Raw genomic sequence first — 11,410 nt, forward strand, 5'->3', positions numbered from 1 at the left:
AAATGTCCTTGAAAAAATTTACTACAGCCTCAGTGGTAGCTTTAGAGACAAACTTGACTTCAGGCCACTTGGAGTGGTAATCGATGATGACTAAAGCATAGCGTGAAGTTTCAGGCAACATGTGAAAGGGACCTGATATGTCAAATGCTATCTTCTCCCAAGGTTGAGATGGCCATTTCACTACTTTTAGAGGTGGAGTATGAACCTTAAGCATTCTTTCACTCGAACAGCACTCTGTACATTCTCTAACAGTTTTATCGATGAACCTGTCAACACCTGGCCACCAAAAATAGTCTCTGACCAATCTTTTCATAGAAGAAATGCCAGGGTGAGTTCTGTGTGCAATGTTCAAGATAACTTCATACATGCGCTCAGGAGGAATACATTTCCCAGACTTGAAGATAGAACCACTATCTAACTCCTGTTCTTCTTGAATATTGTAAAATGGTAGCATTTCAGGATTTACTCTATCCTTCCTGGGCCAACCTTTATCAATAAATTCTCTCACCATTTTCCAACAATCATCTTCTTGTACGCATTCTTCCCAAAACGATTCAGAAATCTCCTGAAATTTTTCACAAACAACATCTCCAATAGTTAAAACAAAATCCAAATCACATACTGTACTGACTTCATCCTGTTTACAAGGTAACCTCGATAAACAATCTGCCGTGACATTTTTCTTACCAGGCACGTATGTTGTAACAAAGTTGTACTCTTGTAGTTTAGATGTTAATCGCGCAATCCTGGCTGTAGAATTCCAACCTCCCCCAACAGACAGAATATTTACCAGAGGTTTATGATCAGTCCTAAGCGTGAACTGGGAACCCCAAACATACAACCTAAAATGCTCTATTGCCCAAACGCAAGCAAGCAACTCTCTTTCGATAACAGCGTATTTACGTTCACATTCACTGAGGGTTCTTGAAGCAAAGGCAACATTCCACTCATATCACCCTCTTTTTGAGAAAGAACACTTCCTAAACCATATAAGCTAGCATCAACAGTTATTATACACTCTTTATTCATGCGAAATGGCTTAAGTGTGGGAGAATTCACTATATCATATTTGATCTCCTCAAAAGCTCTTTGTTGTACATCTGACCACTCATACTTCTCACCCTGCCTAAGTAGTTTCCTTAAAGGCTCCATCTTAGTGGCAAAATTTGTAACAAACTTACTATAATATTCACAAAGTCCAGCAAATGATAATAACTGGTCTTTGTTCTCCGGTGCTGGGGCCTTAATGATAGCTTCAACATTTGATTTCTTAGGAATCACACCTTTGCCAGAAAGGGTATGCCCTAGATACTCCACAGATTCTTTAAAAATATTACACTTGTGTGCTTTCAGAGTTAATCCGCTTTGCTCCAACCTAGTACATACAATGTGTATATGTTTCTCATGTTCATCTATATTTTTCGAAAACACTAAGATGTCATCCTGGAAACATTTGACGAAATTATCTACATCCCTGAAAATTTGAAACATAACTCTCTGAATGACAGAGGCAGCGGAAGCTAGTCCGAATGGCATACTTTTATATTGAAATAAAACTTGTGGAGTTATGAATGCTGTAAGTTTTTTGGAGTCTTCTGTTAATCTGATTTGATGGTATGCGGATCGGAGATCTAGAGTTGAGAAAATATGTGCACCATCAAATAGGGAGACTAATTCATTGATATTCTGTAAGGGATGACAATCAATGACTATATTTGTGTTCAAAGCTCTTAAATCCATAACCCTCTGAAAGACAGAGGCAGCGGAAGCTAGTCCGAATGGCATACGTTTATATTGAAATAAACCTTGTGGAGTTATGAATGCTGTAAGTTTTTTGGAGTCTTCTGTTAATCTGATTTGATGGTATGCGGATCGGAGATCTAGAGTTGAGAAAATATGTGCACCATCAAATAGGGAGACTAATTCATTGGTATTCGGTAAGGGATGACAATCAATGACTATATTTGTGTTCAAAGCTCTTAAATCCACACACACCCTCAACTTCTGATCAGGTTTCCTCACCAAAACTATGGGAGAAACCCATTCAGAGGATTCGATTGGCTCCATAATATCATCTTTCAGAAATTCATCCAACATACCTTTAAGTTCCTCTCTAATGTTAATAGGAACCCCTCTAAGCTTTTGTACTACAGGTGTGTGGTTATCTTTAAAACAATCCTGTGAGAGAAATTTTTTAAAGTGCCTAATTTATCAGAAAATACTCCTTTGAAATGATTAATTAACTTGTGTGACTTTTCTGAATTACCTGAGTTACACTCAGAAATGTTTCCAATCAATTAAGTCGTTTCCATTAAACTTTCATCACATAAGGAAATTTGTTCCTTAGCACGAGGGTTTAAAGTGATGCCTAATTTCCACTGGTCTAACCATCCTAAAACATTGACACCCTTCTGTGAAATATATAGTTTTATGTTGGTTTTCCTGTGTCTGAAATGTAAAATAACGTGGAAAAAACCAATGAAATCAATTCTATTGCCACTAAAACTTTTAGCATCAATATCAGGCTGTTTGAGATCTGCCATAGAAAGAGTGTTAGATAAAATTACATTAAAATAGTCAAGAGTAATGATAGTCCATGGTGAACCTGAGTCTACCATTAAGCACAAATCAATTTCAAGTACTTTAAAAATACATTTAGGGGACTTGAGCACCAAGTTAGAATGATCATTGACAATTGATACTACAAAACCTTCTCCCTCCCCAACATCAATATCAGCAAAGGTATTAACATTTTCTTCAGACATGGATGCAACAGCACCTCTGCTTTGCGAAAAGGGGCGTTTATCTCTACACATGTTGCTAAAGTGTCCAATTCTACCACAGTTTTTGCAGTCTTTTTTCAATGCTGGACAACCAGGAAAGGAAGCATAATGTGATTTATTGCCACATCTAAAACACATAGGTTGAAAATTTGAACGTTGTTGTTGGAAAAACCTTGGACCATTAGGATTAGATCTTGAAGAGTAGTTTGTTGAAGATTTTTTAGGATCAAATTTGTTCTTAAGTACACAAACTTCCTCTCCTTGAATTTTTTTAACGGCATCTTTTCTGACAGTGTCCATCCACAAATCTGACTGTACTTGAGCCTTAGCAGTAGCTATAGTCTCATTGAGATTAGGATTTCCCATGACCCATAATTTATCCTGAATCTTTTTGCACTTTACATGGACAATATTTGATCACGTATCATTTCATCAGAAATGGTTCCAAAGTTTCAGTGAACACTAAGGGATCTGAGAGCGGTTAAAAAATCATCGAAAGATTCATCTTCTTTTTGTTTTCTGGTATAAAATTTGAAGCGATTTAATGCAATGCTGACGTTAGGTTTGAACCTTTTTTCAAGTCTTGCTAACGCTTCAGAATACACATTCAAAGAGTCACCACTTCCATCAGAAGATGAAGTAATTTGAGGTAGTGATCTGAATATGACTTGTCCTTCAGATCCTAAGCAATGAAGTAAAATACTTTTTTCCTTTCAGAGCCCATCCTTTCCCCATCAATTGCTTTCATATATGTTACAAATTCTTCTTTCCATTTGGACCAAGGCATGGGAGGATCGCCTTTGAGTTGAAGAAATTTAGCTGGTGGGTCAAATTGCATTATATGTAGTAGAACTTAATGTAAACAGTAAAAATATTTAAAATAATGTAGTGGGTTCAAGAAAAATAAATTAGAAATCAGCAGTTGGTAAACGATTCCACTGTAAATAGTACATTAACCTGAGAGTGACATTGAAATTCTTATGTTGGTAAAATTATGCTGTCTATCACTTAAAAATACATATCTAGCGTTTCTGTGTGATAATCGGTGAAAATATGTACTCTTTTTCACTTACAGGTGTTGGTCCGTGGAGAAGTAATGAGGAAAATAGGCGTTGCTATGGAGTACGAGCGTTGCTAAGTAAAACACACAAAAAATGGATGACAGCGTAAGCGCGATGACGTCAAGCGCAACGTCAGTGCACAGCGTAAGCGCAATGATGTAGAACGCTCTGTAGCATAAGAACAATGACGAGGGTATTTGCGTGTGAGTTTATCAAGGTTCCATGAAGGTCTCGAGGAGAAAAACGTCAGGAAAATCGGTACGATGCTTCTTTAAATAAAAATAAAGAGTTGAATTAACATTAAATTGTAGAGAGTATTGTGGAACAATACCAGGACGAGTAAATTGATAAGAGAGCGATGTGATTTAAAATAAGCTGAAACGCTCGATCTTATTAAGGAAAAAAAAAATGAATATGCTTGTATTAAGTTTAAAACCAGCCGCAGGTGCAATCATAGCACGTAGTAGTTTAAAACAGCCGCAGGTACTATCAAATGTACTTGTAAGTAATGAAAAATTAACATACCGAAGTATCAGGAAATGTTCAAAAAGTAGAAATTCTTTTCAAGTACCACTCTTTCTTCGTGCTGCTGAGTGGTATATACAATCGTCGCCAATTTGTAAGATAATTCCAGGAAGCTGTAGTAGTTCATGAAGGGTTTTAATGCAGCACGAAATTCCAGTACAGGCAGAGCAGTGGCAAGAGATTAACTCACATGAAAGTACAGTACATAGTCTACCTAACTCCACTGGAATGTGGAACCTGTTCTGAGTGGAAACATGTCTCATGCCATGGCTCACGCAGGAGCTCATGCAAGAGCATGTGACAGGTTTGACCCTTAAAGAGAAACACACCATAATATAAACAAGAATGTAACAGGGCATTATCCATACATTGCAATTTTGGAGCAATGACTGATGAGATGATTCGAGACCAAATTATTGTTCATGTTAAGAACAAAAAGATTCAAGATAAACTGTGGTGCTTGGGTGATCCTAATTTAGAAGAAACAATTGCAATTGCTAAATCTACAGAGTTATCTGAAAAATGGATGGATATTGTTGTCAAACAAAGTTCTTCTTCTAATAAGACTACTACGGAAGAAGAAGTATGCGTTATCAAGCCAAAAGGAGACAACAAAAGTTTCCCTTCTGCACAAAAAGGGAATAGAAATTTCTATATGGGGAACAATAAGAAAACAGAATTTAATAGTAATTTTGTCTGTTTTAGGTGTGGGAGCAAATCTCATATTGCTTCATTTCAGGGGTGTCCTGCCATGAATAAAGAATGCAATGTTTGTGGGAGGATTGGACATTTTGGCAATGTTTGCAGGGAAAAACGCTTCAATAGTCAATCTTGAGTGGGACAATCACGACCATCTACTAGTAACTTTACTCCTGCAAAAGTCTCCTCTATCACAAATACAGAAGAAGATACACAAGTCTTAGATAGAGGTTATGTTGTCTCCATAGTACATTCAGGCCGTGTAATGCTTACTTGTAAGAAGTCACCTAAATGTATCTTTAATATTTTTTCTATTCAAGTAGAACTTATGGTGGATTCAGGGTCCCCTTGGACCATTATTACCAAGGAATATTTTAAAGAGAAATTACTTGGTGTATGTGATATGGCAAATATGCAACAACCGGATATTTTTGCAGATGATTTTAATGGTGTCAGGATTGATATAGAAGGGTACTTTAGGGTACCGTTAATATTCAGGGGCAGAATGGCTCATATCAAATTGTACATTGCTATCAAGGGTGTAAATGTTCTTGGGTGGCATGATCAATGGGAGCTTGGCATCACTCTAAATCCACGTGCTAAAGATCCAGTGTCACTATGTAGTGAACAAGATATGTTAAATAGTGAGCAAGAGATCATTAGTGTTATCTCTCCTGGTTTTGAAGAAAAGAAAAATATGTCCTTTTGGAGCAAGAAATTTGACAAAGTGTTTTGTGATCACTTAGGGAAATTGGAGAATTTCACACATAAAATTGTGCTTAAGGATGGAGCGCTTCCAGTTAAACAGAAATTAAGAGGTGTTCCTCTTAATGTGAGAGATGAGTTGAAAGAAATGTTGAATGAATTGTTGAGAGAGAATATTATAGAAGCCATTGAGTCCTCTGAATGGGTTTCGCCCATAGTTCTTGTGCGAAAACCTGACCAAAAATTGAGGGTCTGCATTGATTTGAGAGCGCTCAATGCTAACATTATTATTGACTGTCACCCTCTTCCTAACATTAATGAACTGGTCTCTCTTTTTGATGGTGCGCAAATATTTTCTACTTTAGATCTTAGGTCGGCGCACCATCAAATTGAGCTTGCAGAAGAATCTAAAAAATATACAGCTTTCATTACTCCCATGGGTTTATTCCAGTACAGAAGAATGCCTTTTGGGCTAGCTTCTGCTGCTTCTGTATTTCATCGAGTTATGTTCCAGATTTTCAGGGACCTTGATTCTTTCGTCAAATGTTTTCAAGACGACATATTAATTTTCTCTAAGAATGATATTGAGCATGTAGTGCATTTGGATGCAGTCTATAGAAGGCTTGAACAGTATGGCCTTACTCTTAAAGGACATAAATGCAAATTGTTTCAGAAATCTGTAGAATATTTGGGCCATACGTTATCAGGTGAAGGTCTTATTCCAAAAAAATCGAATGTTAAGGCCATTCTTAATGCTCCAGCTCCAGTAAATAAGGACCAACTTCTTTCCTTTTCAGGAATGTGTGAGTACTATAGTAAATTTGTGGTGAATTTTGCTACTAAAATGGAGTCATTAAGAAAATTACTGAGGCAAAACAATGTATTTAAATGGGAAGATGAACAGGAAAAGGCTTTTATGGAGATTAAAAAAGATATTGTAAATTCCCCAACGTTAAAGCCTTTTAGGATTGGCAGGAAATGCATCATCACCACGGATGCAAGTATGTATGGTTTGGGTTGTGTGTTATCTCAAACGGATGGTATGTTGGAATGGAATGTTGCTTTTTCCTCTAGAACGTTGAATGAGACTGAGCGCAGGTATGCGGTCATTGAGCGTGAGTTGCTTTCATGTGTTTGGGCTATTGAGCACTATAGAATTTACATTTGGGGTAGCAAATTCATTTTGCGAACAGATCATAAACCTTTTTTGAACATTCTTTCAGCTGGAGGGGGCTGGAACTCCACAGCAAGGATCGCACGCCTTGCATCTAGGTTACAGGAATGCAATTTCACAGTGGAATACATACCTGGAAAAAAAAATGTTACTGCGGATTGTCTGACACGACTTCCTTGTGTGGATAGTCAGAATAGTGTAAATGGACTTTGTTAGAATTGGGGGTCTCTGGTTGGCGCAGGTATGTACTTGCGACAAGCAGGGACCTTCTCTTCTTCGTCAGGGCAAAGGATTACTCCCAGAAATAACCCCTGCTCACACTCTAGGTAGTGTGGCGCAAGCAGTCTAGGCTAAACTCTGGAGTACATAGGGTTAAACACTTGCAGTATCACACACAATAATCATCAACCCACCACACAATGACACTAGACTGTATTTCTGTAAAAATATCGTCTTTATATATATCTTTATATCAGGCTTGTAAATACAGTCTTGTTACTTTGAATGCAAGGTTCCAGTTGCTTGTAAATATGTTGCCACAGTTCTTTGTTCAGCGTTTCAAAATAGGCTTTAAAATGTGTTCTTTGGGGCCTTCTGCCCAGTTTCCACCAAGTATAGTGCTTTCTAGCGCTTCTGTGTGCTTCCCAGCGCCTCTGTGCACCTCCTGCTTGACAATCGGGCCCGGCCTGCCAAATCTCACGCTTTTCGCGTGAGCAGCAAAGGGCACGACCCGAGCTGGCTCTCAGGATGAGTCACACTGCTGTGTGGGACTCGTTGCGGAAGGGGAGCCGGCGGGGAATGTCAGGGGGGGCCTCGGGGGCCAGGAGCGGTGAGCCTCGCTGGAGAGGGGAGGCTCGTGCCGAGGTGCAGACTGCAGCTGCGTGGCTCCGGGGCACACAAGGTCACACAGGGCGGTGCGAGCTGCAAAGGGCTGGATGCTCACACCGTGGGGAGACACAGTACCTTTGAGATCCTTGAAGAGGGTCGAGGCGGCAAGGTCAAGGGCGGCTCGGTGTCCCGTGTTGCGGTGTCTTCCTTCCTGGGCTGGAGAAGAGCGGTGGCTCGGCTCGGGCTTGAAGGTTGGCCTTGCGGCGCGGGCCGGGCCAGAGAGACAAAGCGCCTCGAGTCCTGGAAAGAGGGGGCGGCGCCCCGGGCAGCAAAGTGAGGCACAAAACAAGCCTTGGCAAAGCACATGGAGTGCTCCTTCTCTCCCCACACCGCTGCTGCACACGAACGGCGGCGGCTGGGGCTTCAAAGCACTTTCTCCTTTAGGAGCAGGTGGGCAAAAGGCAGAGTCCGGTCTTGCGGTGCAGTCCGCAGTTAGGCAGGCGACAGGCACGGTGCTGGGGCCAGCGAGGCTGGTCCTGGCGATGTTATCTGGGGCCTGCCAGGAAGCAGATGCGTTGCTCGGCGGGACGGGGGTGCCAAGGGTCTCTCAGGGGGGGCAGTGATTCCTTCACAGCTAACTCCGCTTTTCCTCAGGAGGGTTTACCAGGCAGATGCAGATCTCACGGCAGCTTCTCTTTCCAGGGGGGGGGTAGCGCCCACTGTTCCTGGGGCGCAGTTCAGGGGGCAAGTTCCACAGCAAGCCCTTGGAGATCTTGGTAAAAGTTTGGCACAAGTTGAATAAAAGCAAAGTCTTTCAGTCTTTCTTCTCCTGCTCTCCTTCAGCAGCAAGGCATCCACCACAGGCCAGTCTCTTGGGGTCAGAGTCAGTACTTCTCCTTGCAGCTTCCAGGGTCCTTCTCTTCAGGCAGAGCTTCTTCTTTGCGCAAACTGGACCTAATTTACAAGGAGCAGGGCTCCTACTTTTATACAGAGTTTTCTTTGTTCTCCCAGGCCAGGGGGGCCTCTGCATAACTCCTTTCAGTCTCTGAGTACTTTGTTGGGTGTACTCTGGTGTCTTCTTTCAGTGTGAGGGACAGGCACATCAGACGCTCCACAGGAGGTGGAGCCAGCATTGTGTGACCAGGGGCAGCCAGGAATACCTTGATGATGGTGCTTCGCCCTTCCTGGGCCAGGTGCCGGCTGAGTCATCAGTCGCTCCCCAGGGGGGCGGAGCCAGCATTGTGGTGGCAGAGCACAGCCTGATTAGAAGTCCAGGGCCACTCCTACCTCCCACTAAGGTGTAATCCTTGCATTCACCAACTGTCATCCCCCAGCCCTGTCACTCACACATCCCAGACAGTCAGATACACATACTAGCAGAGGCGGGCTGAAATGGTTAGGCAAGCAAATGCTAACTTTCTAAAAGTAGCATTTGCAAACACAGGATATTAAAATAACCTTTACTAAAAGATGTATTTTATTATTCTGAGTTCAGGCATACTAAACATGACTCTCTATCATTTTCCCTGAGCCTGCTGGGATTATAGAGTGTAATAATTCCAGCAGCCCATTCTGGCCTAAAGGGAGCAGGTAGCCTTACAATAGTGAAAAACGAATTTGGCAGTAATTCACTATTAGGACATGCCACACACCTCAGAGCATGTCCTACTTTACACCTACAATGCACCCTGCCCTAGGGCCTACCATAGGGGTGACTAATATGAAGTTAAGGGAAGGTTTAGGGTCTGGCAAGTGTGTGCACTTGCCCAGCCAGCATGACAGTACCAGACTGCACGCAGGTTCTGCAGTGGCAGACCCTAGACACATTTTAAAAGGCTGTTTCTGTGGGTGGCGCAACCAGCGCTGCAGGCCCACTAGCAGTATTGGCATTTACAAGCCCTGGCACTCCTGGTGCACTCTACTGGGGACTGATAGTAAATCCAATGACCCAATCAGGAATATCAATTACAGATACACTTTGTACAGGGAGAGCATATGCACTTTAGCACTGGTCAGCAGTGGTAAAGTGCCCAGAGTCCTAAACCAACAAAAACAGGTCAGAGGAAATATAGGAGGAAAAAGGCAAAAAGTTTAGGGATGACCCAGCAGGAAGGGCCAAGTCCAACACACTTGTAGAGGCTGATTGTGTTTTAAGCCTTTCTGATGTTGTTTCTCCTCATTATCAGGATATTTCGGAAGAGTTTTGGTTGAAGTGTCAGAATGAGGATGGAAAACTTGTTTTGCTGAAAAAATTCATTCTAGAGGGTTGGCCTAATAAAGACTGTGTCAAGGATGATTTGCTTCCATTTTATAAGGTTATGGAGGAATTAGGTTGTGAAGGGGATTTGATTTTTAAGGCTGGTAAGTGTGTTCCACCTAGTGGAGTACAGGAGTTGATACTGAAACTGGCACATAAAACTCATCCAGGGATATCAGCTATGAAGCGTTTAATTAGATTACATTTTTGGTGGCCAGGTATGGACAGATATGTGGATCGTACTGTCAGGGAGTGTACTGAGTGTTGTTCTAATGATAAAATGCTTAAATTACATGTTCCTCCTCTTAGGACGGTGAAATGGCCTGAACTACCTTGGAATAAAATTGCTTTTGATATTTCAGGCCCATTCTATATTCTGCCGGAAACTTCACGTTTTGCTTTGGTCATCATAGACTATCATTCAAAATGGCCAGAGGTTAAGTTTGTGGCAAAAGCAACCTCTGAGGCTGTTATCACATTTTTTAAGGAGGTGTTTTCTAGAGAAGGGTGCCCTTCTGTTTTAGTATCCGATAATGGTGTACAGTTAGTTTCATCAGAAATGAAGTCCTTTTTGAAGAGTTGCAACATCAGGCACATTCAAACATCGCTTTATGAGCCACATGAGAATGGCCAAGTGGAAAGATTTAATAGGGTTCTCAAAGGTTTTGTTACAGATTCTATAAAGGAAAAGGGTAATTGGTTAAATACACTCAGGGAAAAGCTTTGGTGTTACCGGATCACACCTCACACCACTACAGAGATTAGTCCTTTTAGATTGCTTAAAGGAAGAGATCCTGCTTCTTCTATTTGTCCTTGGTGGTTTAAGGAGAAGTGTAGGGATTTGACTGAAAATAGGATTGACATTAGTAGTGTTGCAAATAAAATTTGTGACAAGCAAAACAAGTCAGCTTTGAGGTATAATAATAAGTGGAAAACAAGGGTACATAAGTTTGAAATTGGTGATTGGGTCAGGATCTTGAAACCATTTATGGTTAGCAAGGGAATGAGTAAGTATGGAAGGCCCATTCAGGTTAAGAAAGTTTTTAATAATACTGTCGTCACTCAGGATGGCAAGGTTTGGAATGTGAGTAAGGTAGCCAAATGTCCTATTTTTCAAGATGCTCAATTAAGAAGTAACCAATGTCAAAATGACTTTTCAAATGTAGACTTTGGGTCTAACCAGGTTCCTGACACTGTTGCATCAAGGGTTAAAAATGATGTACGTGTCAGAAGAAGACCTAACTCTTTGCAAGATTATGTTTAACCTTTATTTTCAATGTTTTGTTTTTTTTATATATAAGGGAGATGTGTTACATTCTGGTCACATTATCTTTATTCTCTTTCTCCTTTAAGTGCATGCGACTTGTTATGTTTTCTC

Source organism: Lissotriton vulgaris, chromosome 3_1 (genome assembly GCF_964263255.1).
Source record: "Lissotriton vulgaris chromosome 3_1, aLisVul1.2, whole genome shotgun sequence".
NCBI lineage: Eukaryota > Metazoa > Chordata > Amphibia > Caudata > Salamandridae > Lissotriton > Lissotriton vulgaris.